Source organism: Gossypium raimondii, chromosome 10, assembly GCF_025698545.1.
Source record: "Gossypium raimondii isolate GPD5lz chromosome 10, ASM2569854v1, whole genome shotgun sequence".
NCBI classification, from domain to species: domain Eukaryota; kingdom Viridiplantae; phylum Streptophyta; class Magnoliopsida; order Malvales; family Malvaceae; genus Gossypium; species Gossypium raimondii.
This window is the reverse complement of record NC_068574.1, coordinates 58,979,683-58,998,434: the sequence shown is the minus strand read 5'-3', so window position 1 is coordinate 58,998,434 and position 18,752 is coordinate 58,979,683. Positions and strand designations below refer to the sequence as shown.

General features: G+C 32.1%; 1 protein-coding gene and 1 long non-coding RNA gene across 2 annotated transcripts in view; both read right to left on the bottom strand.

Annotated features, from left to right (window-relative positions):
* The window catches only part of LOC105775681 (uncharacterized), a 139,905-nt gene that overhangs the window by 81,277 nt on the left and 39,876 nt on the right, over positions 1-18,752 (bottom strand). The window lies entirely within an intron of this gene.
* On the bottom strand, positions 1,409-17,024 carry LOC128031991 (uncharacterized). Its single transcript, XR_008189636.1, has 3 exons — positions 16,313-17,024; positions 1,536-1,594; positions 1,409-1,440 (listed from the first exon to the last, which is right to left on the bottom strand). It is a non-coding gene; the product is annotated as an uncharacterized LOC128031991 (long non-coding RNA).

The window sequence follows — 18,752 nt, the reverse complement described above, 5'->3', positions numbered from 1 at the left end:
TTTCAAAAAATCATAAAATTTTTAAAAAATAATATGAAATACACACGAATTGTTATATGTATTTCAAAATTTAACATTTCCGTTAAATAATAATTTGGCTATTTTAAAAGGTTGATGATCAAATTCAACTTTATTTTAAAGGATTTAAAGTCAAATTTAACTAAATAAAAATAAAAATCAAATTAATAAAATATGTAAATATTAAATACTGATTTTGTATTATGCAAATAATATATGTAAGTCTCTTTATTTTCATGCCCCTCTTTTTCTAGCTCCTACTCCTTAGTACTTTTGTGCCTTGATAATTCAACTTTCTTTGGTGGCATAAGGGTACGGAGGAAAAAATAATAATTGTGTGACATTGTCAATTTTCTTTCACTTCACATGGAGGTCACCAAAATGTTAATCCAAATTGCAGAGCTACACCATTTTGTACATGAAAGGCTTGCTAGCTTTGAATGGGTAAAAAATGATGTGAGAGTAACTTTAAATAATTATATAAAACATACTATTTTTTTATTTCAAAGATTTTCTTTTTGAGATTTTCTTACCTATGAAATTTAAAAAAATAAAAAATATCTTTTTGATATTGAACAAATTGGTCACTCTAAAAGAAATAGAGTAACTTAATCCTTATTAATTTTGAAAGAAACCACGAACAATTAATCAAGTGCTAATAGTTTCTGTTAATTATACATATTTTGATTAGTATAAAAAATTTAATCCTTAATGATTATATATTTCGCTTAAATATTGATAGAATGTGTAATTATTATGGGTTAAATATGTTAAATCATGATCAAATTGATGAAACGTGTAAATGTTGTGGGTTAAATTTATTAAATCAATAACAAATTGATAGAATGTGTAAACTTTGAGGGCTTAATTTATTATTATACCAATAAAATTATGTATAATTGATGAAAAATATTAACGTTGATTAATTGTCCTTAATTTATCACTTTCAAAATGAAAGTAATTGAATAACTCTGATATTTTTAGAAATACCAATTTTTCAATATCAAAATTGAAAAGATTAGAGACATGTTTTAAATATTTTCTTAGTTGAAATCAATTGTTTTTTTTTTTCAACAATGATGAAATACAAATCCCAAATAAGAATTATAAATTGGATATAAAAGATATAAATAAAAATTAAGACTAGACTCAGCCACGAATGAGAAAACTATCTGTAAGGGAAAGCTGTTGCAGGAGATGGCTTGGAACATTTGCTAGAGCATATTTTGGAACGATTTCAAACTGTTCCGAGGAGGTTGGAGGGTCTTGGTTAGTTAAGCCATGATGAAAATAGAAGAGTCAATTACCATTTGTTTTGAATTCAAACGAAATTGAGCTTTTCGCATAGGCACCAAACATATTTCCTTATTCCAGCTTGGGCAACTGATCAGTAACCTCCGTCACCTCAGAATTTTGCACATTCTGTACATGATCATAACAAACCAAGAATTGTTCAATTAACTTTGTATGTATGTATGTAAAAACACATGAATTTAAATCCTTTAAATGATTTGTACCATTTCATCGAACATATGTTTTATGGTAGTGTTAAGGTCGCCTTCCCACTGCAGTTCACCTTCCTCATCTCTTGTTAAGTGCATTTGTTCCAGCCTTGGTGTGCTTAAATCTCCTTGGCAGAAATTCCTCATTTTGGGACACTTTGTCACCTTCACCATTAGCAAGACTGGGAATTCCAACGAGTGATCGGCCAAGGAAAAGCTTGCTAGACGTGGCAGACAGCTTAGTTGCAAATACTTCAGTTTGGGAAACACAATACCGCCTTGTATTTCTTCAGCCTTACACGCTATGATTTCCTCTATCATCTCACAATCATCTATGCTCAATCTTTCCAGTAGCCTCAGGCACTTAGCTGTTGAGCATGCGATTAAATTGATGAATCCATGGCATCTTGAAACTTTCAGTGTTGTTAGATTTTTGAAAGACAGCAAAGATGGTTCAAAAGTCTTCAACGTCAACTGTGGAAGTTGAGACAACCTTAAGTCCTTTAACTGATAGAATACCAATGTGTGCCTTTCCTCTTCGCTAAGTCCTTCAGACCGGACTATTTCAGAAATGGAAGCATTGTTTATAACAAGCTTCTGAAGCTTTGGTAGCGACCGAATGAAGGAATATGGAAGAGTAGTGGATGTCTCAGGAAAGAATCGGAGGTTAAGATGCTTAAGGTTTTGGAAACACTGCAATGAGAGCTGTCCATCACATATCCCCTTCACCATATCATTCGTCTTCAGTGTTAGTTCTTCTAATACAGGGAAAGTGTCCTGGATGGCAACGAATATATTAAACATCGATCAAAGAGTTTTCAATTCGTAAGAACTAGACTACAAAATGAATATAATTTCCATTTCTTTCTCATAAATTGAAAGGGCATTTTATAGGTAATCTCAAGTAATGAACATGGAATATGAAACTGCTAGTGAGCTTACCTCGTTGACGCAAAACAAGGGTTGTTGGTTTGAGATTCCAACCTGACTCACAGGACATTGTCGAGTAAATATCTGTACTTTGGGGCATTCAATAATGCTCATTTGTTTCAATGAAGGCCACAGGGTGGTATGCATCCTAGAGTAGAAACTTTTCAATCTTGGCACCTTATCCAATCCAAGGTTTTTTAGTTTGGGAAATACAAACTTGGTCGTCACTGTTTCAGCCACAATAGATTGAGCAGCTGATGTTGACTGTGACTCATCAGCAATGAGTCCTTGCAGCTCAATAATTTCTTCTAACGAATCACAATTTTGAATCTGCAGCTTCGCCAAACTAGGGAAAACAACCTAATAAATCATTTCATTAGGTTAATAACTGAAATATGTATGAAAAAGAAAGAACTTCAAATGAATAAAATCAATCGAAGTAACATAAATTAAAAGGAGGATCCTTGAAGAAATTACCTTTTCATTGAGGAGAGATGAGTTATGAACCTCCAAGTTACTTGCCTGTACATGTTGGCCAATTTGAGGTTCATCTCCGGGTACACATTTAGAGATGAATGTTTTTAGCAATGGACAATTTGCTAGTGTTAAATATGCCAAACGGTGAAATTCAAAGTAATTTTCAAAGCACAAACTCGTGAGTTTGGGAAGGTCGTTTAGGCACAGCGAACTTAGATTAAAGAAAAACATCTGATTCCTCCCTTGATGTTCCTCAACCAATCCATCCGTGAATATTACTTGTTCCATCATATTACAGTCCAAAATTCGAAGGTATCGGAGTTGCACAAGATCTTTTGCTAAGAAAGACGGGAACAGGTATTTCAAATTGTGACACCTCTTCACCTGCAAGAAATTTAGGTATCCGATAGATGGGGGGATGAGTGGTGCCATATCTTATGAATGTTGGAGGACAATTTCAGACGCTCCAAACGAGGAATGACAACCTGTTGACATAAATATTATTATAAGATAGTATCACTCTTCCTTCTTTACTTTGAAAGACAATCAAAATGAGTAGATGAGTATGAAGATTTATAAACTGATCTAAAGGTTAATATTCACATATCAACTAGACTGTTAAAAGTAACCAAATTTTTTTGGTTAATTACGAAAATGATCCAACTTAAAAATCATGTAGGTAAATGACTTGAAATCTATAGTGCTTACTGCATTGGCCTCATCATCAGCCAATGATTGCTTTTTAAAAAAGATTGTAGTGGTTTTGCCTAATAAATTGACGACACCAGACTAAATGTGAATATATAAAACGTGCAGGGATCTTTTGAAGCGGTTAACAGTTTTAGATTGGTTGAAAAAGGGATTAAATGTTTTTCAACATTTGACCTATTTGCATGTTACGTTTGTTCTCTTTTGAAGTTAGATTTAAATAGCACTTAAAAAATATAAGAATAACAAAATTAAACCATTTTCATTTTTTTTGAAAAAAATACTTAAAATTATATAAAATTCTTATTCAAATTACCCAAATATATTTCTCAAAAATTTCCTTAAGTTTATCTAAATTTAAATATGCTAGGAATGAATTGAAAATGCTTGAATTTAGATAAACTTGAGGAAGTTGTGTGAGGATATATTTGGGTAATTTAAATAAGAATTTTATATAATTTTTTAAGTTTATTTTTTTAAAATAAAATAAAATAAAATAAAATAAATGAGAATGATTTATTTTTGTTATTCTTAGATTTCTTAAGGGTTATTTAAATTTAATTTCAAAAAGGGATAGACCTAAATGCAAATAGACCAAAAGATGAAAATCATTTAATTTGGTGCCCCATATTCACGGGAGGACCCCTTTTTCCGCTAATTAAAAAAGAGTAATTACTTCGTTAAGTCCATGAATATTTTATATAATCACACTTCAGTTTAATATCGCCAATTTTTCCAAAAACACTACTAAAAACTATTATTTTTTTAAATAAAATACAATCATTGGTTGATGATGGTAGGTCGGTACCGCCATTGTGTCTGGCGGCACCAACAAACACTATAGAAATCGAATAATTTATGTACATAATTTTTAAATTGAGTCATTTTCATAATTAATCAAAAATTTGAGTTACTTTTATAAAAACCGCAAGTAAATTTAAATAATTATATTAAACTTTTTTTTCTTTCAATGATTTTTTCTATATATGAAATTTAAAAAAAAGGAAGATTAGGTTTCTTTTTTCTATTATTATTTTATTATTTATTGTCTATTACTATTTAATTTAAAACTTCTCTTAAATTCTTATTGTTTTTAGTATTTCACTTTAAGTTTTCCTTCAATTCTTATTTTATATATTTATTTATACTTTAAACTCCAATTTTTTTTAAACATCATCTTATTTATTAATATTTTATGGATTTTATTATATTAAATTTTGACAAGGTGTACCACTAGTATGTATATATAGACCAGACACACTCATGTTGATCAAATCAAAAGAAAATGTGAAATAAGTTGTGCAGATAAATATTGAATACCAAACTTACCTTGTTGCTGAAAAAAGTTGCAGTGTTATCATAGATGCCCCCTTTGCCAACCACGTTTTCACTTGCATCAGCACTCTCTCTTGAAACTGAGGAAGAAAATGCAGTCATTTTTGGACACTCAGCTATCCTGATATTCCTCAGCTGTGGAAATTCAAGAGCTTGACTTCCCAAATGGAAATTTGTCAAGCTGGAACACGACTCGATTGTTACGGAGAGTAGCGAAAGAAATGTAAATTTATGTGTCACTGCTTCCTCCTCCTCCCTAACTACTTGTTCCATTGAACTGCATTCTCTCACTTTTATCCTTCGAAGTAGATTGAGGCCCAAAAGCATAGACGGAGTAAATATGTACTTCAAGTTGCTACATTTATAAAACTGCAGGCTGCTAAGGTTTTTGATGCCCAAAATTTCTTGAGGGTTTCTAGTCCATATTTCTATCGACTCCGGAAATGTGTCAGAGATGTTGAAATCTTCATCCTAAAAATTAATCTGATATTATTCCACTAGATAGCAATCATAAATAGAAAATGCAGACAATAACAAAATAACGATTAACACTCTTCAATGGTTATTGAAGTAGTAATAAAATTAATTGTATTAGGACACGAGGAATCTAGCTAGCATTATGAACTTATTAACTTTGTACCTTTTCTGTGTACAGCTGTTGTATGGTGGTATTAAGGTCACTTGTCCAACTCCATTTCTCACCGTAACGCGACTGTTTTATTCTCTGTAATTGTGGGGTGCTTAAAACTCCCACAGAAAAGATCTTTAACCAAGGACAACCTTCCACAACTAATTCTTCCAAACAAGGAAACTCGAAGCTGTAATTACGTGGACAAAAGCTTGTGAGGCTCTTCAAATTGCATAGTTGTAAACATTTCAATTTACTAACAACTATTGTCTGATGACAGTCTCCCTCGTTTCCCACTATTTCTGTCATTTTAGTGCACCCTCTTACGATCATTGTCGTTAATTGCACAAGATTCTTAAGTACTGAGGGTGTAACTAAGTTTGTCATCATTTTACAAAGTGACACATTCAAAATTGTGAGATTTTGTAAAGATGACGAGAAGGCTCTAATATTTATCCTATCATCACAATTCAGAACTGTGAGTGTTTGAAGATTAGAAAGAATATGGTCAAGCTCCGAATCTTTCCTCCAAATATGATTAAGATTTCTGGCAGAAAACAATTTCAGATTTCTAATTGGTGGGAGAGTCCAGTCGTCTCCTTTATAAGGGACTACATGTTTGAAATCAAAACAAGAGAACTCAAGTCTTTCCAGATTGTAGAATCTTCGGACGAAAGGAAATATAGAAAATGGAGAGCCACCACTCATTGCAAAAACTTTAATATGTCGAAACAAGTCTGGTGGAAATATAAATTGATATAATATTAAATATTTTCACCAAAATTTTGTAACTCAAGTTCCTCTAATTTGGGAATGACCTTGGAAACCAATTAAATATAAACAAGTTAGGCTCAATGTTGATTTATATGCTTTAAAAAAACAAACAAACAAAAAAAAGATTTACAATTTTAGTGTTTGATTTTGATGATTAAATCCCAACAAAATCAATATTAAATCAAACGAATCCAGAATAGATGAATTTTGTTTTAAGAAAACACAATACCTTGAGAATTAAAATTGATAAAATTACAGAACATGAAAGCCGAAAGAAGAGTAGCAAATCTAGATTAAAATAGATAAACAACCATTGTTATATATATATATATATTTTTTTCTATGATAAAAATATAAGCAGAACAGTGGAGATAAAACACCAAGGTTTTAAAATATTACACTGATTAAATTTGATGGTTAAATTAACGAATTTAATAACAGAAAGACCTAATTGATATAACCTCAATAGTTTTAAATTTTAGGACTAATTTAAAATGAAGGTCATAGTTTGAGATGTCTAGTGTAATTAACTTTTAAAATTTTGATTTTTACATAATAATAAATTTAACCCCCAATATTTATACGTTTTATCAAATTAGAAATGTATTATATATCGTGGCATATTTCAACTTGAGATGCTTGTGGCAGTGGTTTAAATCATAAAAAGAAATATAGTTGTTATGATATACATACCTCTTCACCCAACAAAACTGGCTCCTCATTTCCTTGGATTAATCTAAGATGTTCCCATGCCACTATCTTTAGCAAAGCAGAACTATCTGTTTCCAATTTTTTCAACATCGGCCAGACTATTGTATGTTGCCCTTCATAGAAACATTTGAGCTTTTCTACCCATCTAACCTCAAGATAAGATACTTGTGGAAACTCAAACCTCACAGGCTGCTCCTCCACTCCATCCCCTTTCCATACAATCTCCTCAACTCCACAATCAGTGATGCTTAAATGTTCAAGTTGTGGAAGATCTTTGGCTATTGATACTGGAAATAAAATTTTCAAACTCCCACATCCCCGAACACTTATTGTTCGTAGATTTTTAAAGGAACCTGGTGCTAGGTCATTATAAAATATCATATTCACATTACTCAAGTTCGAGATAGTCATGTCTTCCAAGCTAGGAACTACAACCTATTCATATATATATATATATATATATATATATATATATAATCCATGCCCATAATAAGGTTAGCTCAAATAATGAAGGCAGAAAAAAAAAACAAGGACAAATCAACAGATTTATGCAAGACTGTAAGACTAATGAAATAAATCACCTTCTCACTGAAGAGAGCGTGCATGCCGGACTGATTACTATTCTGACTAATGAATTCTATTAACTTGGGGCAACGCTCAATCTTTAGCACTTTCAACAATGGGAACTCAATATTGTGGTTTCCTGAGTTGAAGAAGATGAGGTTTGGAAGACCATCTATATGCAGGGAGTTTAATCGAGGGAAACAAATCACATCTTTCCTTTCATCTTCAATTTCCTCTGTAAGTATTATGTCCCTTAAGCACTTGCAATCCTCTATCACAAAGCATTGGAGCTGCACCAGACTTCTAGCGAGAGAGGGTGATAACAGATGCTCCAACTTACCGCATCCTTTGATGATCAAGCTCCTCAAATTCGTAACCCAATGACATGTCTGGTTGTGGCATATTATTTTGGTGTTAATGAAACACAATTACAAGCTTTCCAAGTGAGGGAAAATAAATTGCACATATTTACACACAATTCTTTTTCGATAGGGAAAGATAGTATGTAACATAATTTGAAAATATGATTTTGATTTTAAAGATAATTTTAGTTCGATTCGTGGGCTCAAATTTCATTTTCAGAATTTAAAAAAATGTTGGGTTTAAATTTAGATTATTGAATTGGTATATGTAAATTAAACTGGTTGTAGCTCCAGATCTAATAAAGCATGTAAAGAATATTTTTATATTCTCTAAATTGAAAATTAATTTCAATATAAGTATAATAATTTTAGGTTAAAATTTGAAAAAGTAATAATATCATTTTTCCAATTTTCATTTGTTGAATAATAGTTTGTACTTTTTAGTGTTTGTAGAATTTTCTAATAAAAATATTTTTTCATTTTTATCAAATTAATTTTATAGGATTTATTTTTTTATGACTTATCGTAAATCTTGTTTTCAAGACTTTTAATTCTTTTTCAACTTCTTTTCTTTTGTTAGAAAAGTTTTTGACTATATAACTTATTTCATTATCTAAAATATTTTAAGTTTTTAGAAGTTTTCTTCCGAAAATGACTCATAATATGACCAGAAAATTTTTATTTTCTAGTTTCCTTTGACTTGTTTATTATAATTTTTCTTTTATGCCTATGATGAGTATTAGATTTTACACCTAACCATCCTAGTGAAGTTCTATTAATACAATCTTTTATATTTTTAGGATTTTTCTCATCAATAGTTAAATTTTTATATTACTAATCAACATACTGGTTGTATATTGAATTTTATTTTCAATCGGTTTGGATTAAAAATTAAATTTTCATTTGTTTTGGATTTGAAATTTATTTTTGAGCTCGAAAAACCATTACACAATATTATTTATTTCTATTATTAGAAGTATTAATGGGCATATAAATAAAAGTTGTATAAGGAAATATAAGTAAAGCCAAACAAATACCTGTTTATTGAAAAGTAGTAAGGGCTTAGTGGAACACCTTTCGTCTGGAGAGCAAAAGCTAACGAGTTGCGGTAGATTTTCAAGTGTGATGAAGCATAATTCAGAAAATCCAATTTTGTTCGTTTTAATATATTGGACATGCATACCATTTTTGACATGAAGTCTCTTTAAATTTGGAAGATCTTTCCCATTATTTAACTCCACAAGTACATTCTTGACGCTTTCAAGTTCCTCTAGGCACAAATCTTCTGTCTTTATCAACAACTTTTTCATCCCATTGTCCAAATCAATGTCTGTATATAACATGAGCTTCAATGCTTTCGGAGATTCATAATTATTGCAACAATTATATCATCCATAATTACCTACGAAAATCCTGAATCTGTCCAATGTTTCAACAAACCGGTGTTTTGGTATCATTTGGACATCAAGAATATGAACATATAAAGTAGTTAGACAAGGCAAATTGTTTAATTCATCAAGGCTTGCATTTTTCCTCTCATTTTCAACTACTCCTCCCTTTTCCCATTCAACAAAGCTTTCATCCATATATAGTTCTTCTAATTTAGACAAACCTGATAAGACATTCGGTGGGATGATTTTGAGTTCTCTACACCCACGCAAATCTAACAACCTTAATTGAGTCAATTGTGCCATCTCCTTAGGTAGTTCTTTGATACCTGACTGAGAAAGGTTGAGTACTTGTAAACTCTTGAGCTCTCCAAGGATGGTTATGTCATCAACTGCACATTTTTTCAGACACAACATGCGAAGGTCTGCAAGGTGAATAATTGATTCGGGGAGGGATGGAAACTGCATTCCGACCAAATCTATGGCTTTGAGGCCCTCGGTTTGTTTGAAGAAATTGAGAGGAATTTTAACCGCGCCATCATAGGCCATATGGAAAAAGGAAAGTCCTGAACACTCCATCTCCTTAGGAAGGTTAGCTATAATCTGAGGACAACGTAAGCTGATCATACTCCACGTCTTCATTTTCTCCTTATCGGACCACTCCTTTGGAGCATGATCTCTCAAAACAAGCATACGGTAGTCCTTCAATGCAATAGCTATAGCAGCATCCCAAACAACATCATGGATATCAAAGCGCTTATCATTATAACTATCAAGCAACAAGGCAGACGCTTTGAGATTAGCCACATCCGTCAATACTTTATTTCTAGCTTCTTCCAAAGTGTGGACACCATCAAATAAACCCAAACCTAGAGTATATCTTACCAAGTCCTCAACGAGACCATTATGGCCAATTACACTGCAAAGCAAGAAAGTCAGCTTAACTTCCTCGCTTTCTAAATAATTAAAACTCCACTCTATAGCTGAATATGCCGCAGCTATCCCCGTGAAGTTGCTTGACGAAGGCCTCTCCAGTTCTCGTAAAGCATTCTTCCATTCAAACAATCTTTTGTTTCTCAAAGCCCCTGCAACCGTCGCAATGGCTATCGGCAGTCCTGCACATTTTTTGGCTACCTCCATAGCTATAGGCTTCAAATCGTAACTTTCATCACAGTCGCCAGCCTTCTTCTTGAACAGGTCCCAGGCTTCCTTTTCATTTAAAAACCCAATGGGAAAATTTTTCTGAGCATCCATCCCATTTGATAAAACATTGAGCTCTCTAGAAGTTAATAGTAATTTGCAGCCCTTGTGTTCATCTCCCAAAGGAATCCCTACTTCCTCAATATCAACCTTTCCCCAAATGTCATCCAAGACAACAAGAATCCTCTCCTCTTCCTTCAATCTTTCTCGTAGTCGAAATGCCTTTCCAACCATACTCTGTTCCTCAAATTGCAAGCCCAAGAAGTCTGCAATTTGGTTCTGAATCTTCTCAATATCGATGGCTTGAGTTACGGTTGCTATGACAACCGAATCAAACAACTTGCCCTTGACCTTTCTAGCGATTTCTTTGACCAGCGTTGTTTTTCCAATCCCACCCATACCATGCACCCCAACAACGCTGACGCTATCATCTTTTAGTGCCTCCATTATTCCGTTCAAAATGACGTTCTTGACTCGAATTCCTCATAACCTTTAACTGGTGCAACCACGATACCTTGCGGAGCTGCACGATAGGAAACCCTTTCAAACTTGCCATGTTCAAGTAGCTCGGCAACAGCCTTTGCCTCCTCTTCAGCTTTCAGGCTAAGCTTGTAACGAGTCCTGAAATTGGGACACAAACCAATGAAACACTTTTTCTTTGCTTTTTCTTCATCTTGCATCACTTTCTATACTTGTTCAAGGATCTTTTCGTCGACTGCAGACAGCCATTTGTCAACATCAGCTGCGATCTCCTCACCGTTTCGTTTAGCTGCATCAACAGAATTTTGTACTCCGTCCCTTGCATCTTTCAGCCTATTAGCTCGGTTCTTGAGGGTCTCAACATATTTCTGATGATTGGAAAGGTATTTGACATGGTTTTTGATAGGAGAGATCGTATTCTCTACAGCTTTAGCCACAATAGAGCCAACGATGGCAATAACAAACTCCATTGAGAGAGCAAACTGAATAACCACAGCGATAACGAAGACCAAAACTTGAATTATCTTATATTTAAAAAAAAAAAGAAAAAAAAAAAGAAAACTCATTTGCATAATCTTAACTACCATTGAAGAGTTAAAATTTTAAAATTATAAATATGTGCTTAATGTTACTTTTATGACAATTAAAGTGATTTTGTTAATAGATAACTTTTATTAATATATCTAATGATATTTTCTAATAATTATCTTTTTTAAGGAATACTTTTTCCTAAGCATTGAAGGAATAAATTGTCTTTTTACACTTTGAATATTTTTACAACACATCTTTTAAAATTTGTTTTTAATTATTGTTTAAAATTAAATCTTTCTAATTATTTTGAAATATAAATTTTTTATCATGAAATTAAATTTCTTTTAAATTAATTTAAACTAATTCAAAATTATACCTATTTCTTATATTTTGATTAAAGCAATAATTTATGGGTAATTATTTGGTATACTAGCAATATTTTTTAATTCCACAAGCTATTTTAAAAAAAATTATGTCTCTTTTTTAAAATATTTAATTTTTTTTATATTTTACTATACTCCTATAGGACACTTGTCAATCTAAAAATATTGTTGGAAAAATTACTTTTATGGGAGCTTTGAGGCATATTCTCAATAGGTAAAAGTGGAGAGTTGAATCATAATTTTATGGTTTCATATTCTACTCCATGATTCCTTTACAATGGCATATCATATGCTCAAAATGGTTGAGTGGTGAATGAGAAATTGATGCTCAATGTAAGCTACTTGGAAATATTGTTGAGAAAAAGTAAAGACTTAGATCCACATTGGTTAAATACCAAGTGTGAGATGTGCTTATATATGTGAACTCTCTTTAAAAACAATTGAATAACTATACTTGTAACATTGTCTCACGCATAGGGGGTGTAGGTCCAAATTTGATGGGGTTGGGCACGCACCTGCATGACGTGGGCAATCTGTAATGTTCGGACCACTCGGGCCCATGCGGATATTTTAAGCCCAATATGAATTTATTTTTCCTCAGCGGCATAATTTTTTTTGCCGAAATTCTGTTCATTTCAAAACTCTTCCTTTTCCTCTCCATTTTTCAAACATTCCGGTGATGGAAAAGGCAAAATTCGTTCGTTGATTGTTGTACAGGTGCTACTACTTTGGTCACTTTTGTTGTTGTATCGTGGGAGAATTTCGACTAACGTTTGTCCAAGTACCGTATGAAACTGGGCCCATGCGGATATTTTAAGCCCAATATGAATTTATTTTTCCTCAGCGACATAATTTTTTATGCCGAAATTCTGTTCATTTCAAAACTCTTCCTTTTCCTCTCCATTTTTCAAACATTCCGGTGATAGAAAAAGGCAAAATTCGTTCGTTGATTGCTGTAGAGGTGCTACTACTTTGATCACTTTTGTTGTTGTATCCTGGGAGAATTTCGACTAACGTTTCTCCAAGTACCGTATGAAACTGTGTTTCACAAGCCTCAACGTCTCGTAAAATCTCAATTCTTCTTTATTTCAACTTTTTCTTATGTTTTTATTTGATTCATATTTAATAAATTAATTATAAATAATTCTATTTATATTTTATTTCATATGTATTTATTTATAATTTATTTATTTTGTTAGCTAACGTGTTTTGTCCAATAAACATTAATAATAAATTGTGGAAATTATTTAGTAAGTGGAGGTTTTAGACTCTACAAGTAGGGTCAGGAGGTTGACAAGTGTCTTATAATGGTATAGTAACATATTTAAAAGAGAGAGACATATGTCAATTTTTTAAAACTACTTGTGGAATAAAAAAAGTACGTTGTCAGTGTACCAAATACTCGCCCTATTTATATCTATATTATTTATTATTTATTATTAATTCATAATTTAAATATTATGTGATAACAAAATTAAAATTTATTAACATTAAGGACAAGGATCCACTTATATATGTAAAAGCTAAAGGAATTTTACACACTTCCATAATTATTTATATAATTAATATTTTAACGATCTAATTAATCATTATATTTTATTGTCTATTCATGCAGATTATACATGTCAAATTTTATGTAAATTTAAAACTTCTAACTATTTTCTTTTTGTAAAAAAATTCAATCGTTGATTATATATTAGTATATAGAGTATTTTAGATCGATATGATATAGAGATATCGAATCGGTTCGAAAATTTTCATGCATTACAAGTACAATTATATTGATAAATTAAATGGTTAAATCATTAAAATATTAATCATATAAATAATTACGAAAGCCTGTGAAACTAATTTAGTTTTTACGTTATGTTAGTCACTAATATCAATAATATGTTTTTGTTATACTAAAATTTCTAACAATAATTTTACAATATAAGAAAATTTTGGTTTTAGTTTTAGTTTAAAGCATTTTAATTCAGATATTAATAAACTATAATTTCTTTATATATAAATTGATATATATCTTTTTTTAAATATTTATTTTTAATATTTTATTATACCTCAGAAGACACTTGTTAACCCATTGATTTTGTTGGAGTTTAAAACTCCACTAACAATGTACCAAATAATTTTCTAATAATATTCAAAATCAAAATTTTGAAAAAAATCATAAAAATTAAAATATATATGAAATACCGTGAATTATTATATGTATTTCAAAATTTAACGTTTCCGTTAAATAATAATTTAACTCTTTTTAAAATGTTGAGGATTAAATGCAACTCTTTTTAAAGGGTTTAAAGCCAAATTGTGTGACATTGTAAATTTTCTTTCACTTCACATGGAGGTGACCAATATGTTAATCCAAATTGCAGAGCTATACCATTTTGTACATAAAAGACTTGCTAGCTTTGAATGGGTAAAAAATAATGTGAGAGTAACTTTAAATAATTATATAAAACATACTATTTTTTTATTTCAAAGATTTTCTTTTTGAGATTTTCTTACCTATGAAATTAAAAAATAAAAATATCTTTTGATATTGAACAAATTGGTCACTCTAAAAGAAATAGAGTAGTTTAATCCTTATCAATTTTGAAAGTAACCACGAACAATTAATCAAGCGCTAATAGTTTATGTTAATTATACATATTTTTATTAGTATAAAATAAATTTAATCCTTGATGATTATATATTTTATGTAAATGTTGATAGAATGTGTAATTATTACGGGTTAAATATGTTAAATCATGATTAAATTGACGAAATGTGTAAATGTTGTGGGTTAAATTTTTTAAATCAATGACAAATTGATAGAATGTGTAAACTTTGAGGGCTAAATTTATCATTATACCAAGAAAATTATGTATAATTGATGAAAAATATTAACGTTGTGATTAATTGTCTTTAATTTATCACTTTCAAAATAGAAATAATTGAATAACTCAGATATTTTAGAAATACCAATTTTTCAATATCGAAATTGAAAAGATTAGAGACACATGTTTTAATATATTTACGAAATTGGGGAAATTCGAAATCAATTGCCATTCTTCATTTTAATATATTTCATTATTAGTTGCTTATGTTTTTTTTTTATGGTTTATGCATGCACTATGTTTGTTTTTTTTTGCAACAATGAGTAACATAGACAATAAATAATGAAATATTAAACGCATAATACAAATCTCAAATATGAATTATAAAATGGATATAAAATATACAAATAAAAATATAAGATTAATCCTCATATTTTTTTCCCTCAACAAATAAAATTGATTAGAAATTAAAGGGTGTTGCTTGGAGAAAACACTGTAACATTCAAAATATCAAAACACCTTAAGAACCAATCCATAACCAAATGGACAGTTACACTAATAAACCATAAACTCCATGGATTAGAACACTTGGTTAATTATGGATGAAAGCCGGCTTGGAAATTCATACTTGAGACCCGCCAACCTTGCAACGTATAAGTGAGACAGTCAACCGTAAAATCAGAGGATCAACAACCAAATGGCAACAATCAGTAGAGCCTACAACTGAAAATTTAAAACTTGATCAGAATCCACGTAACATTAGGCCCTGTTCTTCCATCAGGCAAATACCAACAACCCATTGATTCAATTTCGGCCGTCTTTTCAGAATCAGCCGTATCATTAGTAGATAATTGCCTACTTTTATCCCTCATTAAGGAATAATATATATATATATTATATTTGTAAAGATACTTGATAGCTTTAAGCAGACATTGATATGGTAACCATCAAAAGTTGGCAAATCCTTAAAACAGGGGTCAACCTTACAAGTAAAAGTTTACATGTTTGTAGCCCAATGCCATGCATGATGCACTTGAAATTCAATTTTGAGGGTATAATGTGAAATGGAACAGTTCAAATGGTAGTTTTACAAAACCTGAAATAACCTTTCACATTTTACCAAAAGTTGCAGCCTCGTACTTGATGAGAGCAACTCAACCTACAATGAAAAGGCGTCTCTATGGTCACTTTATAAAGCATTAGTTAAGCCATGATGAAAATAGAAGAGTCAATTACCATTTGTTTTGAATTCAAACGAAATTGGGCTTTTCGCATACGCACCCAAACTTATTTCCTTATTCCAGCTTGGGCGACCGATCGGTAACCTCCGTCACCTCAGAATTTTGCACATTCTGTGCATGATCATAACAAACCAAGAATTGTTCAATTAACTATCTACGTATGTAAAAACACATGAATTTAAATCCTTTAAATGATTTGTACCATTTCATCGAACATATGTTTTATGGTAGTGTTAAGGTCGCCTTTCCACTGCAGTTCACCTTCCTCATCTCTTGTTAAGTGCATTTGTTCCAGCCTTGGTGTGCTTAAATCTCCTTGGCAGAAATTCCTCATTTGGAGGCACTTTGTCACCATCACCATTAGCAAGACTGGGAATTCCAACGAGTGATGGGCCAAGGAAAAGCTTGCTAGACATGGCAGGCAACTTGCTGCAAATACTTCAGTTTGGGAAATACAATGCCGCCTTGTATTTCTTCAGCCTCACACGTTATGATTTCCTCTATCATCTCACAATCATCTATGCTCAATCTTTCCAGTAGCGTCAGGCACTTAGCTGTTGAGCATACGATTAAATTGATGAACCCATGGCATCTCGAAACTTCCAGTGTTGTTAGATTTTTGAAAGACAGCAAAGATGGTTCAAAAGTCTTTAACGTCAACTCTGGAAGTTGAGACAAACTTAATTCCTTTAGCTGATAGAATGCTGATGTATGCCTTTCCTGGTCCCTGAGTCCTTCAGATTGTACTATTTGACAAATGGAAGCATTGTCTATAACAAGCTTATGAAGCATTGGTAGAGACCGAATGAAGGAATACGGAAGAGTAGTGGATGTCTTGGGAAAGAATTGGAGGTTAAGATGCTTAAGGTTTTGGAAACACTGCAATGAGAGTTGTCCATCACATATCCCCTTCACCATATCATTCGTCTTCAGTGTTAGTTCTTCTAATACAGGGAAAGTGTCTTGGATGGCAACGAATATATTAAACATTGATCAAAGAGTTTTCAATTAATAAGAACTAGACTACAGAATGAATATACTTTCCATTTTCTTTCTCATAAATTTAAAAGGAAGGTGAGAATATTAGTTATTTCAAAAGGCATTTTATAGGTAATCTCAAGTAATGAACATGGAGTATGAAACTGTTAGTGAGCTCACCTCATTGACGGAAAACAAGGGTTGTTGGCTTGAGATTCCAACGACACTCGGGACATTGTGGAGTAAATATCTCATACTTTGGGGCATTCAATAATGGCCATTCGTTTCAATGAAGGCCACGGGTGGCATGCATCCTAGAGTAGAAACTTTTCAATCTCGGCACCTTATCCAATCCGAGGTTTACTAGTTTGGGAAATACAAACTTGGTCGTCTCTGTTTCACCATAATAGATTGAGCGGTGATGTTGATGTGACTCATCAAGCAATGACTCCTTCTGACTCAATAATTTGTTCTAACGAATCACAATTCAATTCGCAACTTCTCCAAACTAGGAAAACAACACGCTAAATCATTTCATTAGGTTAATAACTGAAATATGCATGGAAAAGAAAGAACTTCAAATGAATAAGATCAATCGAAGCAACATAAATTAAAAGGAGAACCCGTGAATAAGATCAATCGAAGCAACATAAATTAAAAGGAGAACCCGTAAAGAAATAATCTTTTGTTAAAGTTAGTTCCCATGCAATTAGCTTCCCATGCAAAGGTGGCCATGCAAAAAGAAAACGTAGCAGGCATTCGAGCCTTGCTGTGCAGCAACTGAAGCTAGAAGTTGCTAGTTTACTTACTACATTTAGTTCTCATGTAATTCTTTTGTAATCTAGTTCATTTTGAACTTAGTAGGTAAATGTTTTGATGTTGATTGACTAAAAATCAACAAAGCTATGTAAGCAAGTTAATCTTGCAAGTTTCAATGTAAATTAGTGGGGTTAGGTGACTGATTAGGTGTTTACTTGTTTGCAAGTTTTACTTTCCAAGTTGACTAATATATGTAATGGCTTAATGCCTCATTTTGTTGTTAATGAAAGCTTCAGCTCATTTTCATTCAAATTTATCTCTTTCTTTTCTGTTTTCCATTGCATATTTTTTTCTTTCCTCTTCGATTGTTTCTTCAGCAAGGCTCGACACTTCTTGTCCAAGCAACTCAAATCGACTTCTTTGTTTCCTCTTAACACCAACAATTGGTATCTAGAGCTTTTGTCTTAGTGGACCTGTTGCTTTAAACCAAGGAACCTGAATGGCTTCTTCAGGATTTTCACCAGCAGCCCCACCAGTCTTCAATGGAGAAGGCTTCCACATATGGCTGGTAAAGATGAAGACTTACCTGCAGGCCTTTGATCTGTGGGAAGTTGTCAACACAGATGCTGAGCCAGCACCACTGAGGGCCAATCCCACAGTAGCTCGATTAGGCAACATGCTGATGAGAGGACCAAAAGGCATAAAGCTATGTCATGCATTCAGAATTGTGTGTCAGATATCATCTTCACCAGAATTATGGCCTGTGAGACTCCAAAACAGGCTTAGGATAAGCTCAAAGAGGAGTTTCAAGGTACAGAAAGGACAAGGCAACAGCAGCTGCTAAATTTGAGAAGGGATTTCGAGAATCTGAAGATGAGGGAAGAAGAAACAGTGAAGCAGTATGTAGATAGAATCATGGCAGTGGTTAACAACATAAGGCTCCTTGGTGAGCACTTTGATGAGG